Genomic DNA, 23,825 nt, shown 5'->3' on the forward strand with positions numbered 1-23,825 from the left:
TAACCTCCGTTCCTAGTGCTTTACACGTATTGTTATCTAACCCCCAGGGTAGGTCCTGGTCTCATTCACATATTGCAAACGAGGAAACTGAGGCACAGAGCGCCTAAGTGACTTGCCCAAGATCCTACACGGTTGAAATTTTGAAATTTCCATCTGAAGTGATCAAAGGTTCAAGGACAGTCTGGCCCAGAGGGGCAGCCGCCTCTGGTTTGGGACAGGTCCCCGTCATTCATTCGTCATCCCCGGGTTCCCCTTCTCACAGGGGTTTACTCCTCTCTGCTGTAATTCTCCATTCCTCTGTCTCCAGCACTAGACCATGAATCCCATGAGGATACAGGCCTTCCATGTCCCTTCTGTGTCCCCAGCATCGTCCCAGGATCTGGCATAAAGTGAACATGAGGCCAGTGTTGGTTGAATGAATACATGAATACATTATCTGGATTAACGTTTTCGCAGAAGTTCTTGACAGGGTTCCGTGTATATTTAGGACCCAAATTTGCTCAGAGGGATTTCTTTTGTTTCATCTTTCCTGTTTGTTTTTATTTCCCCCAATAAGCTTTTTGTTTTGAAATCATTGTACATTCACACGAAGTTGTAAGAAATAATAGAGAGATGCCGTGTGCCCTTCACCCAGTTTCCCAGTGGTCGCGTCTTGCCAGAAAATCGATATTGACGCCATCCACTGAGCATACTCAGATTTCTTCTGTTTTACATGCCCCCACCTTGTACGTCTTTAAACAACAATGATTTCCGCCCCCACGAGGGGGATAGTTAAAACCGAAAGGTGACGGCATCTCAGGGTGACTCAGGGCTTGGGTCTGGGATCTTCAGAGCTAGAGGCTGTGGATGGTGAGGTTGGGCAACCCTGCAGGTGCCTGGTTACCTGAGATCAGTAACCTGTCCACAGGTTCGAATCCTAGGCCGGCTGCTTCCCAGCAGTGAAACCCTCGTTAACCTGTCTGTGCCTCCACTATAAGATGGGGTAATAACATCATATCTTCCTCAATGGTCGCTGTGGGGATTAAATGAGGTAGTACACGGAGACCCTCGGAAGAGTGCCTGACACAGAGTAATTGCTCGGTGGACCCCTGCATTATCATTGCCATTATTTCTTTAAATTGAATTGATTTGCTTTATTCACAGAGTTTCGCTCCCAGGCACCCGTATCCACACACTGATGCAGTTTTAGACCCTAGGATCTGGAGTGACTCAGCAGGTGCCTTCTACCCATGTGTGTTGGGAAGTCACGTGACTCTGAGCCTCAGTTTCCTCCTCTGGAGAATGGGCATGATATTAGAACCCACATGAGATTTTGGTTGTCAAGGACCCTCAAGAGATGGGACCCATTTTTTAAGAGCTAATTATCTAGCTCTTAAAGGTTTTAAATTTGAGATTCCCAGTCGCTGCCTCCACTTTGATAAAAGAGGGGCTGGTGTTCTGGCGGAATGGGCAGTTGGAAGTGGCTGTGACAGGTGCACTCCGGAGGCTGAGGCACCCCCGGAGTGACTTAGGGATCTGACCTTGCATCACGTCCAGGCAGGAGCTCCCAGGCAGAGAAGGAAGAGAAAAACGAGTCAGGCCACCACATCCCCCCTGAGTTCCAGTTTGGGGACACAGCTCCGTGCTCCCTTCTTCACCCACGTGCTGCTCTTCCCCAACCACCTCCCCGTTCCAGATGCATTTCACAGGAGCACAGGGCCTCGCGGGCTATGTTTTGTCCGTGCCTGAGCTGAGCCCGAGCCACTGGGACTGGGGCCACTGGCATCCACCCTGTGACCAGACCTCTTTGTTCTGAGTGTCCTCAAGCTTTGCTGGGGGACGGCCTTCACCAATAAGAGTGGCATGTCGGTGCCACAGGTTTCAAGAGAAAGTTGCTGAGTGTACATCTCCCCACTTAAGCTGGCACCGTGGCGGGGGCGGGGGGCACTCCTCAGAGATTTCTGTTAAAAGACCGAATGAGAAGCAGATGGTTGGTTCCTCCTGGCTGCGGTAAGAGGCCGGCGCCTTGCCGTCATTTCCGTTTTCTGCAGGAGCCAAGTGATTGTAGAGATGGCACTTCTCCGCCTCTGTAGAATCACCCCATAGCACTGTGCTCGTGATTCTGCAGAAAAGCCAGGCAGCCAGACAGACGCGGGTTCAAATCCCGGCTGCCACTTATTTGCTACAAGGGTAGGGGTGAGTTTCACCTAAACTTCTCTGAGCCTCAGTTTCCCCATCTGTGCAATGGGAATGAGTCTGGCTTGAGAGGGAGGGATGCTGTGTCTCAAACGAATAGCACTTGCTGTGAGCTCAGGCACAGCAGCTATTCGTGCGGGAGTTTGCCCTGGGGACGTCCAGTTACCTGCTGTTCCTCGGAGCACAGCCGTGGCCCCAGGAGAGCGGGCAATCAAACAGGCACAGAATCTCAGAACCTGCAACCTGGTGGAGGTGGGGGTGGGGGGAGACCTCTGAGCCCATCCAGTCTCACCAAGCCCCTTCCCTGATGCTCGAAGCCCCTCTCCTGCAGCCTAGAAAGGATGTCCAGCTTCTGTAGCAGAACCCATTCCAATATAAGAAGCTTTGTTAGTTATGGACCCGACATCTGCCCATTCCGGTTATTTCTGTCTTGTTTTATAAGTGATCCAAGACGGCCACCCTAGCACAGACAGTACTGGGACTCGAATCTGAGTCTCACTGCGCAGCTCACGCCCACGACCTCCGGACCTTGTTACCTCTGTCATTCAGGGTCCTCTCGCTCGTTCCACCCTGCCCAAGACTCAGCAGAGGGCCAGTATGAGCTTGCAGGGGGAATCCTGGGGAAGAAGGCTGCCCTCTGCCCATGAGCTCTCCAGAATTTGGGGAGTCGGAAATCTGACTGTGTCCCTGGGGTCCGGGCCAGCCCGTCTTGTGTGCAGATGCTGACCAGCTGGTGGGACTGTGGCAGGAGAGGTGGGGGAGTAGTGCACCCAGCAGCCAGCTGCCCTGGGAGGTAGACACAAGAGCACTGATATCGGACAGGCCTCTCTGTGTTAACAAGACCGCCTGCTTTCCCAGAGGGAAGCTGCCTGGATTGAATGATCATTTGTTGACATTAGGTTTCCCTCGTACGAAGTCAGCCTGCTGTTACCATCCCCAGACGGGTGCACATCCCAAGAACTCGGCAACATTCAACACATAATTTATATTGCACACTCACTATGAAATTGAGGTGAACAAGAGAGGTGAGGCGCTTGAGTTCCGGGCAGGAAGACAGCCGCATCCATGAACAAATGAGAGAAGAGTGAGTGGCCACGATGAAAATAACATTCGGTGATGTGTGGTAGTGGGGATCAAGGAAGGCCTCTCTGAGGGAGGTGATAGCTGAGCCGAAGGAGGTGCCAGCCATTCAGAGATGGGGGACTAGGGGGCACAGCAGGTGCTTGGTGCAGGTTTGGGGAGACTTTGAGCTTAGTCCCTCCAGCAGGCCCCCAGGAAAGTGGATCACACACAGGGGCCACAGTGGAAGCAGGGAGACCGTTTAGGAGGCTGCTTGGGGCAGAGGTGGCTAGGATTCAGGTAGAGGCGGAAGGGGGACGTCCTGGAATTGTCTGGAGTGGAGTCAGGCCACGAGGGCAGGAGTCAGTGCCTGAGTTCAGACGCCGGCCCGTGTGGTACATGCCTGAGCTCGGGCCCTGCTCCCCTTGTGTGTGCGTGTTAAGGTGGAGGATACGACAGTTTGTAGATCGGAGGTGATGAGAAGGGGGCCTCCCTGACTGTTGGAAACATTCTTTGAGATAACACCCTCGTTTCTCAGCGCTGATAAGCAAAGTACCACCGACGAGGTGGCTTTAAACAGCCGGAGTTTACTCTCTCCGGGTGCTGGAAGCCAGAACTCCAAAGTCAAGTCAGCAGGGCTGTGCTCCCTCCAAAGGGGTGTGCTCCCGCTGCCAGAGGGAGGACAGATTGCTGCTGAGCTCACAGGTCTCCAGCAGTAGCTTTGCCCCCTCTCAGCCCACGGCCCCTGAAACATGCCGCATCCTAGTTTGCTGAGAGGGGAGAGCAGGGGGAGGGGGACTGGGCCAGCCAGCGGGGTCAGCCAGAGAGGGGGACAAAGTGGGACGACATCCCCGGCTATAGCGTCTGTCCTGAGAACCGCCTGGTAAAGCAGGTATGACATTTGTTTTAAGGAAGCCGACTTTCGGTGACCTGCCAGAGCGAAAGGGCCGTGACCAGAAGAGACAATATTTGATGCAAAGCTTGCTTACTGTCCTTGCTGTGGCAAGCGGTGCCCCGAGAGCTCTCCCTCCACCGGATGGCTCCCACAGTGCGAGCCTCTAAAATTTGGCGGCTTCAGACAACGAGTGACCCTCATCTCCCGCACTTGTGAGGGTTGGCTGGCCTCACCTGGCCCTTTTGGCCTGTGGGTGGGGAGTCTCTCATGCACTGCTGGGCCGGGTGCACCCGGGGCTGGCATCATCTGAAGGCTCAACTGGGCTGGACATCCAAGGTGGCTTATTCACCCCCAGGCCTGGCACCACGGTGTGCCTGACCTCTCCCTTCTCATGACTTGGGCTTCTCACGGCTCGAATGTCTCACAGGACATCTGTCATCCCGTGCAGGCAGGCAGAGGCCATGCCTGGACTGGCACCACATCACTCCCACCACGATACAGCTTGATGGCAAAACAATTCACATACCCTACAGTTCACCCCTTCAAAAGCTTGGGTTTGGCTCTATGACATTATCAGTGTTTTTAAATCGTGATCAGATATACATAACAAAATCTGTCATCTTTCAGTGTACGATTCAGCGTCATGAATTATACACACAGTGCTGGGCAACCCTCACGACCACCTGGTTCCCAAACCTTTTCACCTCCCTAAACAGAAATTCTGCAACCAATAAAAGCTAGAGCTCCGGCTCTAGTAAGGTCTAGTAACCTTAAATCTGCTTGCCGTCTCTGGGATTTTGCCTGGTGAAGATATTTCATATAAGTAGACCATACCCTACCCTGTCCTTCTGTGTCTGGCTTCCAGTTGGGAGGCCACGGGGGTCGCCTTGGGCGCTTGGGCATGAGTGGGAGTTGGGAGCACTGGGCAGATTCTGGATCCGTTTCCAGGTGAAGCCAGCAGGATTTCTGATGGGTTAGAGGGGATTCAGGAGGGGGGGCATCCAGAAGGATGGGGCAGCCTGGAGCCTCGTGCGGATGCCTGAGTCCCGGTGCCGTGGACCGGCACAGCTCTCTTGCTGTCGCATAATTTCTACGGGGCCCTGATGTCCATGGCGAGTGATATCCTGCTTTCCGGACAGAATGGTGATGCAAAATCACTTAAATTTTTTTCTGTTCAAATGCAAGATCATTTCAAGGGAAAGGGTCTTACAAGTATTGGCAAGTACAGCAAAGTTGGGCAGACTGCAGGTGCCACGTCTGGAGAAACGTGCTCCTCTGGCGTTGCCGATGTGTTGGCAGAAAAAGGAGACAGCGTCTGCTGCGGGAAAGCGGCAGGGTGCACGTGCCCCCTCGAGAAACCGAACTCTTCACAGAAGGGAGCGAGGCAGACCGCCGGTTCACCAGGAAAATGGGACGGATCTGTGGCTTTGAGACGGCAGGTGCCAGGATCGCAGGTCAGCGGCCTGTCTGCAAAGGGCCAGATGGTAAATGCCATCGGCCTGTGGCCCTGCTGTCTCTGCTCTGCTGCCCGCGTAGCCCTTAAAGGCAGCCACAGCAGCCACAAATGAGCACGTGTTCCAGGAGACGTTTATTTTGCAAAATCAGGCAGCCGGCCAGAGCCTATAGACCCCCATCCTTGAGTCTGAATCACAGGGCGGAGAGCGTCCTCTCCTGAGGCCTTCAGTGGACCCCAGACCCCAGACTCCAAGCTGGAGCTGACTGTCTGGGGGTGAACGGATGAGTCCCGCTCTGCGTGGACTAAACTCCCTGCCCCCGTGTTGGTGTTGACCCACTTTCTCCTGCTGAGCATTTCCACCTGGGGATTGGAACCCAGTTTGACCTGGTTCAGTGCCAGAACACTAATGTACTTTTTTACAGCCCATGTGGAAGCTCATCTCCTCTTTCCACACCTTCAGAAACCAAACTGAACACGGATCAATTTTCGAGTGCCTCTGGTTCTTTGTATTAATGCCACGTCAAATTATTCAGCAGTTGTTTTCCTATAATTAAATGTCTAGACGCATTCGGCTGCTGACTGAGGCTGTACCCACCCCTGATATACTTTCTCTGTGCATATTATTGGAGAAAGCCAGAGAGGTATCTCTCCTCCAAACATTTGAATGAACCAATAGTAACAGGTCGTTGCGATGATCCAGAAAATACAAAAAAGTCGACTGCCACCCCAGAGATAAAAGTACTGAACAGAAAATAGACATCTTTCTTTCAGCCTCACTTCCCCATGTATTGGTTTTTGGTTTTGTTTTCGCGCCTTAACAAGATTATAGCCAGACTGCCCGTGAACCTTCATGGTCTTTTCTCTCTCGTTGCGTTGCTTCGAAAATCATTTCCCTGACTTTTCACACAGTTTTCGGTAAATAATTAAGCGATCCTATCACAACTTACTTGAGGGATCTTCTACTGTAGGTTTATTGACATTGTTTCCAGTTGTTCGCTCTTGTAAATTACACTCCTGTGGCCCTCTCTGAGGTCCTTTATTCAGGATTATTTGCATTAGCTAAATTTCTGGAGGTGGAATTATTTGGGGTTAAAATATTTCTTATCTCTTGATTCTTTGTGGCTACATCCTTTTCCAAAAAGGCTAGACCCAGATGCTCCTGGAGCAAGGTCTGTTTGGAGAGCCAGAGGTGATATTCTGATGCTCAGAACTGGAGATCAGAAAGGCATTAGCATAACCCCGGGTTGGTCCGTTGGCTTTTCCTTCTGGGCATAATTTCCAAGAAAGGACACTTACTCCATACCTAACGCACGCCCTTCATTTCACAGAGCAGTTAAGAGAGGCCTCATAGTTCCTGTGGGGAACAGTGCTGTTTCTTGAGTGTAACTGTATACCAGCCATTTGCCCACATTTCTTGGTAGAGCCTCTAGACCCTTTGAGTTAGGACTTTGCACACAGTAGGATATCAGTAACTTAAAAAAAAATAGTTGTGGGGAAGTTTCTTTTCTTCCAAGTCCTCGGGTCTCTTATCTGTAAGACAGGGATAGTAAGAATCCATTCAGCAGACACTGACCGTGGCCGTCTTACGTGCCAGGCCCTGTAATGTCTGCTGGGGATGCACCACATCCCTGGGGAGTGGGGAATGGCATGGAAGGTGTGCATTCAGATGATACACAAATATACACGTGGAAACTGTGGTCAAGTGGGAAGAAACTATAACACAGACCACTCTGAGAAATTACAGTGGATGCTTTTATTTCCATGAGGTTAATAAAGCAGCTTCTCTGAGGAAATAGCATAGGATGTTTGAGGTCTGAGGCATGCACGGAAGTTGGCCAAGCAGGAGTGAAGGAAGCAGTCTAGGCAGCAAGAATAGCCCATGCAAAGGCCCTGAGGCCACAGAGCTTTGTGCTTTCTAGGAATCAGAGGCAGGGGTTGCTTGGGCAATGTCTCAGAGACCTTTTGAAAGCCTGGTAACCCACGCTGAGCTTTGAAGTGCCAAGCCAAGAACGTGGGAGCAGGAAGGGGACTGTCCCAGCAGTAGATGACCTTGGTGGCCTGAAGGAGGCAGTGGAAATGAGGGAGAGAAACGGATGAATCAGAGACCTACTTCAGAGGCAGATCTGGGTTCCCTTTCTTCTCCCTTGTCTGGTTTCATCCTCCAGCTGATGCCGAGGTTGTTCAGGTCAAGTTCAAGAAGTCAACACTAACGTGTGGTAGGCTTTTATGCCAGTTGGCAAAGGGGCAAGAGCGGAGCCTGCATTTCTGCAGCAGCAGCCACGCTGTGGACCAAAAAGCAGGCTGGACTGAGCCAGGAGTCAGGGATGCTGCCAGCTCCAGGGCGTGTATCTCTTGGCGTTTGACCAGGATCATCCCGGGACCAGCCGCAAAGTCGCCACCACCGTCTCCATCCCGAGCGAGACAGCCAATTCTTGTATGTCACAGGTGAGGTCAGATTTGGCCTGAACGGGAGGGGCAAGCAAGGGCCGGTGGGCCATCCCACACGTCAGCCCGTGAAGGAGCAAAGCCACCACTGTGTCTGACAGGGAGCCGCTCTAAGTGGGTAGTGGCCGGACTTGACTGGTCCCTCGAATTCACATCCCATTGGGACCAAAGAAGGCCCTCTGGTGGGGGCATTCGTTGTCTGGTTTGTTATCAATTCTTAAGGTCCCACGCTGGTGCAAAGTTCAGAGTGAGCTGTATACTTTTTAGCTAATGCTTACATGAGCTCATGTATTGATTAATCAGGTTGTTTAAAATTAAGTGCCACAAGTCAAATCGTCTTCTCTGGAGTTTAATTTTCACAGACCCGTGTGACTGACGTGTTGTAATAGGATATTCGGCATCTGTCGGCGGCTACGCGAGGGGCCAGGTTTCTGGATGGACTTTGGTTCCAACGCCAGCGCCTTGGCTAGCTAATCAGCTCTACGATCTTGGGTGTGTTCCCCAAACTAGCTTAGCTTCATGTTCCCCCCCCCACCCCGATAGCTCGTAAGAGTACTGCTTCTCCGAGTCGTGAGAATAAGTGAACTTAACATATGTGAAGGAAGTAGGTAGAACAGGCTCAAGCATACAGCAGGTCCTTACTAAACGGCGGCCAATGTCACTAAGGTTTGGACTCATTCCAGGTATCTGTAAGCCAAGCTGCGTTCTCCAGTAAGCCACACGTGGCTTCTGAGCACCTGCAAGGTGGCTAGTCTGCACGGACATGTGCTATAAGCATAAAATACACATGGGGCTTCAGGGGCACCTGGGTGGCTCATTTGGTTGAGCATCTGACTCTTGATTTCAGCTCAGGTCATGATCTCACATTTCATGGGATCGAGCCTCGTATCAGGCTCTGTGCTGTTAGTGCGGATTCTCTCTCTTCCTCTCTGCCCCTCCTCCGCTCTCTTTCTGTCTCTCTCAAAATAAATAAACTTAAAAAAAAAAACTTTGGAGCCAACCATAAGAGACTCTTAAATACAGAGAACAAACAGGGTTGCTGGTGGGGTGTTAGGGGGAAGGAGGAGTTCAATGGGCAAGGCGCATTAAGGAGGGCACTTGTTGGGATGAGCACAGGGTGTTCTGTGTAAGTGGTGAATCAGGAAATTCTATTCCTGAAATCATTATTACGCTAAATGTTAACTGACTTGGATTTAAATTTTTAAAAAGAAAAGAAAATGAAAAAAAATCCTCATATCATAAATAACAACTAATAAAGTACACATGGGATTTCAAAGAGGTAGGATGACCAAAAAGGAAATACTAAAATTTCATTAGTTAGTTTTCTTATTATCTGCTGGAATGATGATATTTTGGATATATCAGGTTAAATAGAACATACAACTCATATTAGTTTCATCTGTTGCCCATTTTTTTGTAATGTGGCCACTAGAAAATTTCAAATTGCTTCTAAGACTCTCATTTATCTTTCTTTTCGACAGCACTGGTCTAGAGGCATGATTTAAGAAAGAGGAATGATTAAGAAGTGGGAAAAGCGTAGACTTTCCAGCCAGAAAGATTTAGGGGCTTATCTGGGTAGCACCATGCTCTGTATGCTACTAGGGAAGTCCCTTACCCTCAGTGCGCCTCAGTTTTCTCATCCGCAAAGTGGGAGCGGACATCCCTACCACAAAGAATTGTTTTGAGGCTTCAATGAAATCATATACGTGAAGTGCTTAGCTCTGCCCTCGGCACACAAGAAAGGAGCTCAGATGGAAACAAAGGTCATAGCTTTTGTAACAGGTGCTGGGGGTGTTTAGTATTCGGGGGGGGCTGAGTTGACCCTGGTCTGCCTTGTCCAGCGAGATTACGTTGGCATGCTGTTTTCACCTCCGTCGCCACATTTGACCTTCAGAACGACCCTGGGAGGTACCGTCAGCCCCTTACGGAGCTGGAGACTCGGAGGCACGGGAGCCTTTCAAGGCCTGAGCAGGAACTGGAAACCAGATGCTTTCCTGCCAACCCCGCGCTTTCCCGAAACTTGCAGAGCTTCCCAGAAGCGGGTTTCACTTTCAGAGCGCGTCCACCGCTGTCCCCTGATCCAGAGAGAAAACTAATAGCTCATGTGCCCCAGCAGCTTGCGGGGCCCCCTTGCCTGCCAGCACCGGCGGGGGGCAGTGCGTCATCGGAGTCGACTTGGAAGGCGGGAAGCGCACCCGTGGGCCTCTCCTTCTCCGGCCTGGTGGGGAGCAGTGTTGTGGCTTGAGGCAGATAAGAGGGGGCTCACAAAGCCACGCTCCCTGGACACCTGGGCACCCGCTGACGTCTCAGACCAGCCTGATGCCCAGATGTATGCGCTGCTGGGGGCTCAGGGGACAGTTCACCACACATGCTGCTTTGCAACTTGCTGTAACTTAAGATGTGCAACACTCTCTCTCGTCAGTACAGAGAGAGCTACCTCATTCTTTGTCTCGGCCGAATGTGATTCTGTGTCATGACCCACTGAAATGTATTCAGCCAGTTCCCACGGGTGGACATCTAGGTCGCTTTCTGTTCATATCAGTGAGACAAATTCCTTCAGGTACACCGATGCTGGGAAAGAGTGGTTAGTGCATTTAGAAGTTTGTAGATTTGGGGGCGCCTGGGTGACTCAGTCTGTTAAGTGTCTGACTTCGGCTCCGGTCGTGATCTCACAGTTCGTGGGTTCGAGCCCCGTGTTGGGCTCTGTGCTGACATCTCAGAGCCTGGAGCCTGCTTCGGATCTGTGTCTCCCTCTCTCTCTGCCCCTGCCTGCCCTTCCCTGCTTCTACTCTGTCTCTCCCTCTCAAAAATAAATAAACATTAAAAAAATTTTTTAAAGTATGGGGTGTTGGTTCCCCCACACCATCAACATGGCCAGAGAGTTCATGGTAGGAGGTCAGCGTGGAAAAACCAGAGGGAGGGTTTGGTGGCGGCTGGGAGGCCGGTCAAGAGGCTGGGGCAGCCGTCCAGCTAGGAAACAGACAAGAGCGAGAGAGGAGAGGGTGGAGGCCAGAGCTAGTGTGGAAGTAATACCCAGGGCGTGGTGCTGAGCGAGGATGACAGGAGGGAGGAAGCGAGTGCGGGTCTCGGGTTTCCAGCTTCGGCAAATTGGGTCTGTTTACTGAGGTGCTGACACAGGACAGGGAGTAAGTGTGAACCTACTGAGTTCAATATGCAGGACATCCTGGGGACGCCTGGGTTGCTCAGTCCGTTAAGCTTCAGACTTCGGCCCAGGTCATGATCTCATGGTTTGTGGGTTCAAGCCCCGCATTGGGCTCTGTGCTGACAGCTCAGAGCCTGCAGCCTGCTTCGGATTCTGTGTGTGTGTCTCTCTCTCTGCCCCTTCCCCATTAGCACTTTCTCTCTCTCTCTCTCTGAAAAATAAACATAAAAAATTTTTTTTAATATTCAGGACATCCTGTTGGGGGGTGTTTATACTGGCCTAGGGAGGAAGATTCAGGGATGGTGAATCATTGGTGGAAATCATGAGTGCACATGAGATCTCCCTGGACTGCGTGGATGGACGAGTGAGTGGGTGGATGGATAGATGGACAGACGGATGGACAGGTGGATGGGCGGATGGAAGAAAAGATGGATGGGTGGGTGGGTGGCTGGACAGGTGGACAGATGGGCACATGGATGACAGACATCTAGACTTTATTCTGTTTCGACTGAACCATATGAAATTGCTCCCTTTGTTTTTCAAAAATAACAAAATCCTTAAGTTTACGCAGGCTTAAGTACTCGAGGGGGAAGGTACAACATGAAGTCTGCAATTTACTTTGAAATGCATCAAAAAACGGAGAGGATTAATGGATGGGTCGCAGGGTCGAGACTGGTAAAATGTCATCGTCAGGAGCTGGGAGGTGAAGTCTGTGGACAGGTATTCAGTGGCAAATTCAACTTTTCTGTTTGTTGGAAATTTGCACAGGAAATTCAGGGACAATGTTTTTCAGGGGCCAAATGTTAGCAGTTCCACGTGACTTCACTTAATATTTCTCCCTCATTTGGCCGGGAGAACCTTCTGGGTTCCCATCTGTGGATTGGCCTTATTCTTCCCAGAGTTGGGGGCTGGGGGTCAGCGTTTCTCCCTCCCAAAGTTAATGCTGAGTTGCCCTAATGAGGCGATTGCTGCACCAAGTTCGTTGGTATCTGGCTTGTAATAATTACAGATTTCCTCTGCGATCTGATCCCATTGGTTGCCACAGCAACAGCGGTAATAGCTCAACTGAAGTGCTGTCGCGGTGATTTAGAACCAACATGTCTCTTGCAGCCTCCGGTCCGGGTGCCCCCACCCCCTTGCTGTCGTCATGGCAACTGAGGAGCAGCACGTGACCAAAAGCTCTGTGTCCCTCCTCCCCCGCCCCTCCCCATCTTGCACCCTTCCCCACTTCTCAGCCCCTGTGGATAGGCATTGACCCCAGCTTGGGCTATACTGGGGGGGGGGGGGGCTAGAGTAATCAATGCCCCAGACCCCCTACCCCGAGAGAGGGTCAGGTGGATTGTCAGAGCCAGAGCCGCCCCCCTGGCCCCTGGGGGTCTCGGAGATGACTTGGTGGCCCTCAGAGCCCCTTCCTGGCTGTGGCCATGCCATAGGCGGGATCTGTTGGGGCGTCCCCACCGGAGTGCCGGTGGGGGGGGCGGGGTTGTCATTTAGGAATCCAAAGCTTTGGGTCTTTGCTTTGTACTCCAGGGGTCCCGAAAGCGAATGAGAGAAAAATCTAGAAAGAGCATCCTGGAAGAAGGGGCGGGGACAGGGACCCCATTTCAGAAGGTCCCAGGTCAGGTGGCTCATTCTTCCGGTCTAAACTGAGCTGGGCTTAAAATGTCTTTTTAAAAAGGCCCTGTTCTATTTTTCTCTGTGTGTTTATCTCGTTTTTTTTTTTTTTCCTGGCTCTTTGTTTCTTTGAGGATCTTTTCCTTTCTGTTTCTGTCTGTTCCTATCTGAAAGCCGCTTTGTGAGGCTACCTCTCAGCCTCTCACTCATTCCCTCCCCCCTCTTCACCCCCTCTGCATCCCCCTGCCTCCAGCGCTTGCTGGGAACCAGCTGAGAGCATCCTTTGCCCAAATCTGCTTTGCTTCTCAGGCTCCTTTCCTTCCTCCCATATCTGAGCCCATGTTCCGGGGACTGGCTGGAAGTCCGGAGCGTCCTCCGGAGGGAGAGCTGGTACCCGGAGGCATCTCTTAGGATGAACCCGGCGCATCTCATCCCTGGGACTCTGCAGAATGGCATAGAGGAGGCGTTTTAAGCAGGCGGGAGCTGGGCTTGCCGCAGGACCCCGACTGCCAGGCACTGTGAGTGCAGACGTGTGTCTGTGTGTGTGCACGTGCCCGTGCACACACGTGTGTGCATGCGATATGTATTTGCACACATCTACTGGTATGTGGAGGTGTGTCTCAACTCGTATCGGTGGCTGTGATCTGTGGTGCTGGGCGTGCAAGTGGATGCACACGTGTGTGCCCATGCATATGTGTGCAAGTACACCTGTGTGTGGCTTTTGGTCTGAAGGACATGCAGATGTCCATGACGGATCTTTCAAGGATGCTTAGCCGAGGGAACACAGTGGGATGAGCCCCTTTAAAGTGGGAACAAAATGAACAAAAACGGCATGAAAATGATAAGGGATTTGCTTCTGCCGGTGGGCTCGCAGAAGGACCACCACATGCATTTGCCTCCGTCCCCAGGAAATGAGGTGAGGGTCACCTTGAAAAAGTCTTTCTGCACACACACACGTGCACACACACACGCTCGGGAATGGAAGGCTCAGGGGGGTCGCCTTCGGGAGCACCTGGCTTTGCCCCCGTCAAGACCGGACTTTGCAGGGAGAATCTCTCGCTCGCCAGCCCGGACGGCTCGTGCCAAGAACTGGCCCAAGGAAACTCTGGACGGCGACTCCCCCCCCTCGTGTCTTTCACTTCTGCAGTCAATTAGAACTTCATCTTGGGTTTGTTCACGCCCCGAGAAGTGGTGAGAAGGAAGCAGGTTTAGAAAGCGTAATTTCACTTGCAGGGCAAGATGTGGGAACCTGACAACTTGCCTGGCAGCCACGGGGGTCCTTCGTGCTTCGCCTGACCCCGAACACTGGGGGACCTGGTGGCCGGTCGCTTTGGGTGGATGCTAACTGCAGGCTGGGCACGCCCGGGGCGCCTTGGGGGAGAGGACGAGTCTAGACACTGGCCTCAGGAAGGCTGCAGGCCAAGGATGGCACTCTGTCCCCCGCTATGCCGTGACCTCTGTGTACACCACCTTGGTCCACCTGCCAAAGCCCTCATCACCTTCCAACATCCACTGTCACTGCGTCCAGGAAACCATTAGTCAGTCAAGTAGAGGTGACGCTGAACGCCCTCCTCTCCCTGCCTCTGAATACCTCGTACCTCTGGCTTACGCACCCCACACACCTTTCCCCATTTGCCCATGAGCTGCACTTTATTTTACAAGGACTTCGAGAAAAATATCGACTGAGACAAAATACACACCGAGCAACTGGCCCGGACTCTTACAGCGTCCAGGTCATAAAAGGCCTAGCGGCTGGGATACGGTTGCAGGTTAAGAGACAGAGAAGCCGTGTGAGCAGATGCAGCGAGGGGTCCTGGGGTAGCTCCTGGAACACAAAGGACAGCCACGAAGGACATCGTGGGGGCAAGTGAGCGAATCTGAATGTAGGCTGTCTCTTAGACAATAGCATTACGTTAGTGATAAATTACCTGAACATGAAATACTTGTATGTCAGATCATTTGTACTGAGGGCACATGGAACGTCCTTGTCCTTCTGTTGTTGTTGTTGTTGTTGTTGTTAAGAGAGGATGCTAATAGTAATTATGTTAGAGGATTGTTCTGAAAATTATAGGTGCCGTATCCTATGTAAAGAGCAGAGCATAGGATCTGGCCCAAGGCAGGTGATCGGTAGATGTTTGCTGTTGCCGTTGCTGGTTACCTAGCATCATCCTGGCACCCTGCGATGAATGTGCCGGAAGGGTCTTTCTCTTCTGCACCCAGAACTGCCTTCATGGGTTTGCGACCCAGGTGATCACACAGGACCCATGCTCAGAAGAGCCTCACCCCATGCTTGGTTTAGTGCCCTCCTGTTTCCATCTTGAAATTATTTTTTTTAAGTTTATTAATTAGTTTTGAGAGAGAGACAGGGGAGGAGTAGAGAGAGAGGGAAGGAACAGGGGAGGAGCAGAGAGAGAGGGAGAGAGGGAATCCTGAGCAGGTTCAGCACTGTCAGCACAGAGCCAGATTCGGGGCTCGAACTCACGAACTGTGAGAGCATGACCTGACCCGAAGCTGACACTTAACAGACTAAGCCACCCAGGCGCTCCATCATCTTGAAATTCTTAATCCTTTCTTGACAAGGGGCTTTGAATATTCATCTTCACCAGTTCTGTCTGCACAGGCTTTTTATCAGACCCTACTGGGAAGAGCTCTTAGACTAAACTCCCTGTTACCGCATCGTAGCTCGGGCGGGCCCAGGCACATACAGTACATTAGGCCCATTCCAGCTGTGACACGGCGTGTCGTCAGCCTGCACCACCCAATACGGCAGCCGCTCCCCACATGTGACAGTCAAGCACTTGCAATGGGGATCTAGTCCCAGTAGAGACGTGCTGTGTGTGTAAGAAATTTATACCGGCTTTTGAAGATGTTGCAGAAAAGAAAACCGGTGTAAAATATCTTATTAATAATCATACTGATTACACGTTGAGATGATTGTCTTTCTAGATTGTAGGTTTAAGTAAGATACGTTATTATATTACACCTGCTTTTCCTTTTTCTTTTTTTAGATTTCAATTTTAAGTAATGTCTACACCCAAGCTGGGGCTCGAACTCACAACCCTGAGGTCAAGAGTCGCAGGCTCCGCTGACTGAGCCAGCCAGGCGCCCCTCTTTTTACTTTTTTGATGTGGCTGCTAGAAAGTGTAAAACAACTTCTGTGGGTTGCACTTGAGGCTTGCATTATATTTCTGTTGGACAGCACTGCCTCCCGCCAGATTACCTGTCATGACTGTCAACCAAACCAAGAGATGACAGCCCCGTGAATCAATTTCCAGGCTTTTTTTTTTTTAATGTTTATTCATTTTTGAGAGAGAGAGAGAGGGAACGAGTGGGGGAGGGGCAGAGAGAGGGAGACAGGGATTCTGAAGCAGGCTCCATACTCTCAGTGCAGAGCCTGACCCGGGGCCCGAGCTCAGGAACTGTGAGATCATGACCTGAGCTCAAATCAAGAGTCAGACGCTTCAGGCTTTTAACCAGACTCCAGGCCTGATGCTCTAGCTTTAACCCATATCTCCCCCACCAGAATCCATCAGGCACCTCTCTCTGGGGGGGTCACTGCTGCTGGCCAGCCTTTTTTTCTTTTCCTTTCCTTCTTAAAATGCCCCCAAGATACTTTTATACCCAAAGAGTTGGTCGAGTGGGCTAAATAGATTTGCAAGGCAGCACAGTGGCCCCAGGAGCACTGAACTTGGGATTGGAAAAACGGACTCAGGAATTAAAATCCTGAGGATTTTAAGAGATCAGCTCTCCTTTGTGGGGTGAGCCTGGGCCCTTTGCTTATCTTCTCTGTGCAGGGACACAGAGCAGCCCTCGCTGCAGAGTTTCACAGACCTGGGTTTGCAGCCTGGCTCTGCATCTCACGAGTCGTGTGACACAGGACAGGCCCCAGTGCCCTGAGTCTCTACGGGCACACCAGAGGAGCCAGCCTCTTGTGGGTTTTTTTGTTTGTTTTGTGTTTCTTTCCCCACCTTAAAACATTTTGTTAAATTTATTTTTGAGAGGCAGAAAGGGAGACAGAGCTTGAGCAGGAGAGGGGCAGAGAGAGAGGGGGAGACGCAGAATCCAAAGCATGGTCCAGGCTCTGAGCTGTGTGCACAGAGCCCGATGCAGGGCTCAAACTCACGAACCATGAAATCATGACCTGGGACTTGCCCTGCCCTGAGGTTATAGCTCCTCAGAGTGATCAAAACAGAACCTAGACAGGCAGTGTGTTTAAATTCTCTCGTGGCCCTTTGGTGTCAGGAGCGGGATGTTCGCACGCTTGAAAAGCAAGCCAGCTGTGGAAGGGGGGGTGGTCTCAGTCCTGAGCAGGTGGATGGATCCTCAGCCATCTTGGTGCCCCCCGCTGTCCCCCTGGCCATAGCAGCCACAGAACGCAGGCTGCCTCAGTGGGACCCCGTGGTCGGGCATTCAGCTCCATGGGTGTAGGACACGTTCATGGAGCTTTCTCTGTGCGACATGGCACTAGGCGCTGGGGGTGCTGAGCCACATCGGTCGCTTGCTGTCAAGTTACGCTGATGGTCCTCATCACAATGTGAAACTGTCTTATCTCTTGTCGGTTCCTTCCCCGGAAACAGAAAGTAGAGAGTGCTGTCTGGTTCCACCTCCCCCACCTGGTCCTTAGGGTTGAGTACTCTGTCTTCAGGCAGTAGGCAATCAGGCAATGAATGAATGAATGAATGAATGAATGAATTTCACAGGCTAAAGGGAGAGACAGAGATTGTCACATTACAAGTGAACCGGGAAAGAACATGCATATAAGTTTATGGATGACGTACACTTGGTAGGGGTTGGCAGTTGTTGAAAGGAGGCAGTGGGTACGGACAGGTTCATCCTGAGTGTTTGAAATTTTGTCTTAAAAAAAAAAAAGTTAGGTGCTGGAGAAATTACAGACGAGTGGCATCTAACCCTGAATTGATGAATCAGGAAAGCTTCCTGGTGGAAGTGGCCAGAGGGGCACTAGGAAAAAGTATGCCAGAGTGAAGGGAATGTAAACAGGAGGTGGGGGGCAGGAAGGACGTTTCAACAAACAGTGGCGTGTGGGTGACGACCTGGGCACAGGAAAGAGCAGAGTGTGAGCAAGTCAGTGTCAAGAGGGCAGGGAGGGGCAGGAAAGACAGGTTTGGGGCAGGGAGGACCGTGTGCCCAGCCAAGCAGCGGGCCTTTATTCTGGGAGTAGTGGAGAGCCAGGGAATATTCAAGTCAGAGAGCATCTGGGTAGCTTTGCTATGTGAAACAGTAAAATGGTTTCATTCAAGCCTTCTACCTGTTCCCCCACCCCTTCTCTTTTCCCCGGAGGATGTCCAGGGTTTTTGTTTGCTTCAAGGAGTATCCTTGCAGAGATCTGCTTTTTTTAACTTAGCAAGATTGTTTTCCCCTAAAGGTATCAAAAAGTCATAAGCGGGGGCATTTTCTCAAAGGGAAGGAAGGTGGAGATGCCTCCTGATGAGAGTCAGACAACCAGGGAGGTTTGGACACCTGAATGGGTTTCCCCACCATCAAAAGTGCCAAGCCAGGATAAATTACATCACAATTTTATTCACTCCGAGTATTTGGCTCTGTGTGGACAAAACATAGGGAAAACAGTTGTCTTTTGTGTGTCCGTTTGGTTTGGGACAAAAGGGACACTTTTCTGGCCTCAAAAGCCCAGCTCTTTCTTTGGTGCCGTGTTGTCCTCTGGGGGCCCCACTCCTGTAGCTCATAAGCTAAAGGAGGCACTGGCAGCTGTGTGGTTAATGGCTCCCGCCGGCTGCCCTCTGGCACCCCTTGAGGAGATGCCAGGCATCCCCAGGTGAACAGATTACCTTTTCTGTCTCGGAAAAATGAGGACCAGCTGGGGAGGTAGGGCTGGGCATGAGGACTTTCGGAGTCCTTGTTCGGCCGAGGTCACGTGCTTGACGGCCACTGTGGCCACATCAAAAGCAAGGGGTGAGCCTGCCTGTGTGGTTGGAATAGTTCTTACAGAAGGTGACGAATCGGGATGCTTTTTCATTACTGTATCCTTGGACCTGCCCTCCCCTGCCTCACCTGACCAAATATGTTTGAAGAGTTTGCCAGAAAAATGAGGGAACAAGAAAAGGTAGACTCTTTTTCACAGATTAATATTCTAAAAGCTCAGCAAGCCGGGGCACCTGGGTGGCTCAGTCGGTTAAGCATCTGACTCTTGATCTCCGCTCAGGTTTTGATCTCAGGGTTGGGAGTTCAAGCCCCACACTGGGCTTCACCCTGGGCAGAAAGCCTAATCAATCAATCAATCAGTCAATCAGTCGCTCAGCAAGCCTTCTCCATTACCCAGAGCTGTGGTCCTAGACACTAAGGAGCTCTAAAAATTCCAGTTCTTCCACTGAAAGGGCCTTCCATTGCATTGGGCTCCTCGTAGAACTGGGGCCTCTGCACCCTGGAAGGGACAGCAGGGACAATTGTCTGGGCATAGGGGAAGGGCCAAATGTGGCCTGAGGTTGGAACTGTCAATTAGGGCAATGGTAGGCCCCTACCGATGAGCATGTAGCCAAAAGATGAGAGTCTTCGGGAAGGCTATGGACAGTGGTAACTGTTGGTTTGAAGTTCTTGGTTCCTGTAAAAAATATCTTTATCAGCCTGAGTTGTCTGATGAGATTTCTGGGTGAGGACGGAAGCTACCAACCTGCTAATGTGGCCAGGTCTTGGCCTGCAGGCTGAGCCAGCCCTGGTTCTAACCCAGCTCTGTAGTCTTCAGCTGTGTGTCCTTGCGCAAGTGGCAAAACCTCTCTGAGCCTCCCCCTTACCTGAAAAACGAGAAGAGTACTGCTTGCCTTCTGGGATCAGGCGAGACAGTGTGTTGAACTTTGACCCAGGAGGCTTTCCTCTCCTGAATTGTAGCAGATCCCCCCATGCACGTGGAAATGAACGATCCTTTGAATTACTGAAAAGTGAAGACAGTCCCAAGGGATGGTGGGAACAGTGTCAGGTGCACTTTGTAACTCGAATGACCGACAGCGTCTCCAGGTCGCCCGCCCTGCAGACCCGCGAGGGAACGAAATGGCTCCATTGTTAGGTCCTGTGCCTTAGCAGTTCCTGGAGTCCTTAAAATGCTTCGTTTTCTCTGCATAGGAAACGTATCTCCTCCAGTCGTGCTGACCTTATCTGTGTGTCGCTGGTCCTCCCACGGGAAGCGAGAGTCCCCTCGAGAACAAAGCGGGACACAGGTCCTTGTTCCACATGGCGTCTCGGGCCTTAGCACTTGTGGAAGTGAACAGACTTTAAGGGCCGGACCTTTTCCGGCTTTGACCCACAGTGGCGTCTTCCGTGCTAGCACAACATCCCTTCCGACCAGATTCAGTTCCTTCCGTCCTTCCCCTTCGTAGGCTCGGAGACACACAGCAACTCAACTGCTTGCAGACGCTTCTTGACGAATCCTTACTGCCTCCAGAACCAAGGGTCTGCGTCCTCCCCTTCCAGAGGGCTCCGATTTGAAGCCTTGCCTCTTCTTTTTCCCCTTCACCCTGCTCACAGGCTGAGGGCTGCCTGTCTCCCAGCATCAGAGTGTTCAGGCCTCCTGCACTTGTGACTTAAGTCCACCTCATCCTTCCTGGTGGAGGCTGGCGGGTGGGGCAGGAGGGTGAGCTGTGAGACACAGGCATGAGGAGGACAGAGGAGGTTGGGGCGCAGACCAGCTTCCCTCTGGTGGAGCCTGGAAGTTCAGGCTCATAGCAGGGCCACTGCCTGTGCCAACAGCTCTTCCTCGCACTTCAGGCTGTGCAACTAACCTTCCCTGCCGGGTAGAGGGTTCTTTGGAAGCCGAGAAGGTGGTGTGCAACCACGTCTCCTGGGTCCTGTGTGTATCCTTCGGTCGGCCCTCATCAAACCAAGCGCCTCGTGACCTCGTGGGTAGATTTCATTCTTCCCATTTCTCAGCTGAGGAAACTGAGGCCCCAGTGAGTCACGCGGCTTGTCCAGAGTCACCAAGCTAGTATATGGCACACCCGGACCCAATTTATGGCTCACAGGACTCTCTCAGCTGCCCCCTCTGTCTTTTGCAAGAGTCAACACTTGCCTGTTCCCAAGAACGGTGTTGCCCTCCCCTCGTACAAGTCGCAGACGACTGTGTGATGCCCCAAGAGGCAGGTTACAGGAAATCACGCATGCGGCGTGCAGAGAGCAAGGGCTGGGGCCCACACTGCTGCAGAGGCAGCCGGGGGGGCTCGAGGAGCTGGATCTTCTGTCCCAGCGTCATCCATCACGGCCCCATGAATGAGGCCCCGCTAGCCATCTGCACTGGCCCAGGGCTGCGGCTCTATTGGTTGCCATGGCGACCCCTGGCCTTGACAACGGAGGCGCCCTTGGCTAAGTGTGTTGTCTTGTCCCACTGAGTCTGCAGAAAAGCCGACAGCTGGGGCTGCAGACAGGAAACGAGTGTCCCACACTTCTGCCTGCACTTTTGTTTTGGCCCCGAGAGCAGACAGAATGAGAGAGAGCATCTTTGGGGGCCCCAGAGAGGTCTGGGGGTCCATTTCTAGCCAATGACACGTGCAAAGCTTTCGCGTTCACGGGGCCTGTGAGGCAATCTAGTGGAAAGGTGAGTCAGACACCGTGTTCAGGACGTTTATGGAGCACGTACTATTGATGCAATGATTCTTGCAGCCAGGTACTGCTCTGGGACTGGGGATACAGCAGGGACCCAAGTCTCAGGTCTCAGTTCACACTCTACTAGCCCAGAGGTTAGGTTCAAATGGTATGATCCCCATTTTGCAAAGGGGAAAAATGAGGCACAGAGAGGTTGCTTAACATGCCCAAGGACACACAGCAGGTCAAAGAGTCCAGTTTCACAGTCAGCGCCCTGAGGGCCACCTCTCCAAACGGCCCTCACCAGATTCTTTCTCCCTGCATTTCTGAGGCGTTTGCCTCTCAAAGTCAGAAACCCTCCGTTTCCAGAGACGTGGGGATGATGCAGGCCTGGGTCAAGCGTAGGGTCCACCATCCACCTCTTATGACGGTGGTTCCCAGTCTCAGGGAGCTTCACCAGCGCCCAGACGACACCGTCACACCCCGGAGACCCTGGTTTAGGTGTGCCGGGTGGAGCCCGTCATAGGCGCTGTGGTCCTGGAGGTTCTCGGGAGCAACCGAGGATAAGCACCACCGGCCTTGAGCTCTGGGACCCAGGAGGAGCCCATCAACCTTCTGAGCCTGCCGTCCTGCAGATGGCTGAATTGCATTTGGAAGCTATGTCGTGTGTAGTAGGTGAGCGTTAAACAGCAGCCAGTGCTTTGATGACTTTTACTCTCCCTCCAGAGCTTTTTCTTTTTTCTTTTTTTTTTTTTTTTTTTGCCCTTTCCCTGCGTTCTGGTTTCCCCATTGATTTAAACACTGCCCTGGCCTCGCCCCGTCCCATCCCACCCTCCAAATGCAAATGGCAGATAAGAGGGAGCTGAGAGAACTAATTAGCATTTTAATTAAAGGAAAGGGGACGGGGAGAGGTGGGTGGGCCTGGAGGGCTCACTGTCTGGTTGCACCAGGGTTTGCGAATTGTTTCCACGGAGGCACACGGTAAGAAACAGCATTTCTTGCAGATGCCTTGCCTGCCCGAAACAAAAATCCCCCTCCCTCGCCTTGCACTTGGATAGTTCCTATTCTGTTTAGTTGATGGGTTGATTTAAATTTCGCTTGCACTTCTGATCACGTCAAGGAGGGACGGCCCTGGGGGAAGCTAGCCTGCCTTAACACCGACTGCCTGCCGTCTGTCTCCACTGGTGCAGGTTGCCCAGGGCGTGGTGGAGAGAGCAGGGAGACAGTTGCTCACACCGCCTCTGGGCAGGACTAGGGGGTCCAGAGCATGCCTGTCAGATGGTTCTCAGGGTCCGAAGGGGCTGTGAAAGCCATGTGACCCAACACGTGGGGAAACCGAGGCCAGGGGAGGGATGTGTCTTTGGAGCCAAACTCGAACAGTGGTGGGCAATCATGTATGTGACGACTTCAGACTTGGTGGGGGTGGGGAATATTATTGTTAAACTGTTTTAACACAAATTTCAGACCCACTCCCTAATTTTGTATTTTTAATTTTTTTATTGTTTTTATTTATTTTTGAGAGAGAGAAACAGCGTGAGCAGGGAAGGGGTAGAGAGAGAAAGGGAGACACAGAATCCAAAGCAGGCTCCAGGCTCCGAGCTGTCAGCACAGAGCCCTACATGGGGCTCGAACTCACGGACCGTGAGATCATGCCCTGAGCCGAAGTCGGACGCTCAACCTCCTGAGCCACCCAGGCGCCCCTGTGCTCACTATGTGAGTCCTCAGGTGCACCTTAAAAGGCAGATGTTGCCGTCCGTGTTCCACGGCTCAGATGTGCTGAGTTCACTCGCTGCATAGATTGACTGGAGAACTGCTAAGCTCTGGGTACCATGAGACGAAAGAAAGGCCTGATTCCCACTCTCTTGGGGCTTGCATGTTTCTAAGTGGGACTGGAGTGCTCCAGGAAGGAGAGTGATGTGAGATGAATTATCCCTAGAAAGGTCAGGGACCAAGTAGAAAATGATGGAAGGAAAGCAGGAGAGGAAACCGAGAGAACTCCGAGCTCAGTGCTCCAGTCCAGGAGGGACCATATTGCTCGTGCAGAGTGAAACCCCCGGGCCCCCAGCTCCCTGCCGTCACCATCAGGGAAAGGGAACCTTCCCTTGTGACTGCCGTGCATCTGAGAGGCTCCTGAACAAGTCCCTAGGGAGACTGTGCCCATCTGTCAGGCCCCTTTCCTCAGTGACCCCGAAAACTTCCATGGACGTCAGGCATCGAGCTCTAGACCCGAGGACTGCATCATCAGCAGAGAATACAAAAGACAGGAGCGAGTCAGAGACAGAGGAAACTCAGTTGTCTCAAGAGCCTGTGATCCGCCAGGCTGTTCACATCAGTTGCGCCTATTCCCAGCACAACCGGGAAGAGAGGCATCGCCCTCGAATCCTGTAGATAAGGACACTGCGGCTCAGAGCGTTTTCATGAGCTTTAGTCTGTTAGCTACATTAAGACAGCAAGCTTTGGGGCACCTGGGGGGCTCA

The 23,825-nt window shown here is 52.0% G+C and overlaps 1 protein-coding gene across 2 annotated transcripts in view; it reads left to right on the plus strand.

Moving 5' to 3' along the window:
- ABAT (4-aminobutyrate aminotransferase) overlaps positions 1-23,825 on the plus strand; it is an 88,429-nt gene that overhangs the window by 15,128 nt on the left and 49,476 nt on the right. The window contains exon 1 of one of the 2 annotated variants that reach the window (XM_030301372.1): positions 12,979-13,325. The exons of the other annotated variant lie outside the window; for it this stretch is intronic. The gene's annotated coding sequence lies outside the window, so the exon portion shown is untranslated. Of the gene's footprint in view, positions 1-12,978; positions 13,326-23,825 lie in introns of those variants that run through there. 2 annotated transcript variants of the gene reach the window in all.

The sequence above is a fragment of the Lynx canadensis genome, chromosome E3 (assembly GCF_007474595.2).
Source record: "Lynx canadensis isolate LIC74 chromosome E3, mLynCan4.pri.v2, whole genome shotgun sequence".
Lineage (NCBI taxonomy): Eukaryota > Metazoa > Chordata > Mammalia > Carnivora > Felidae > Lynx > Lynx canadensis.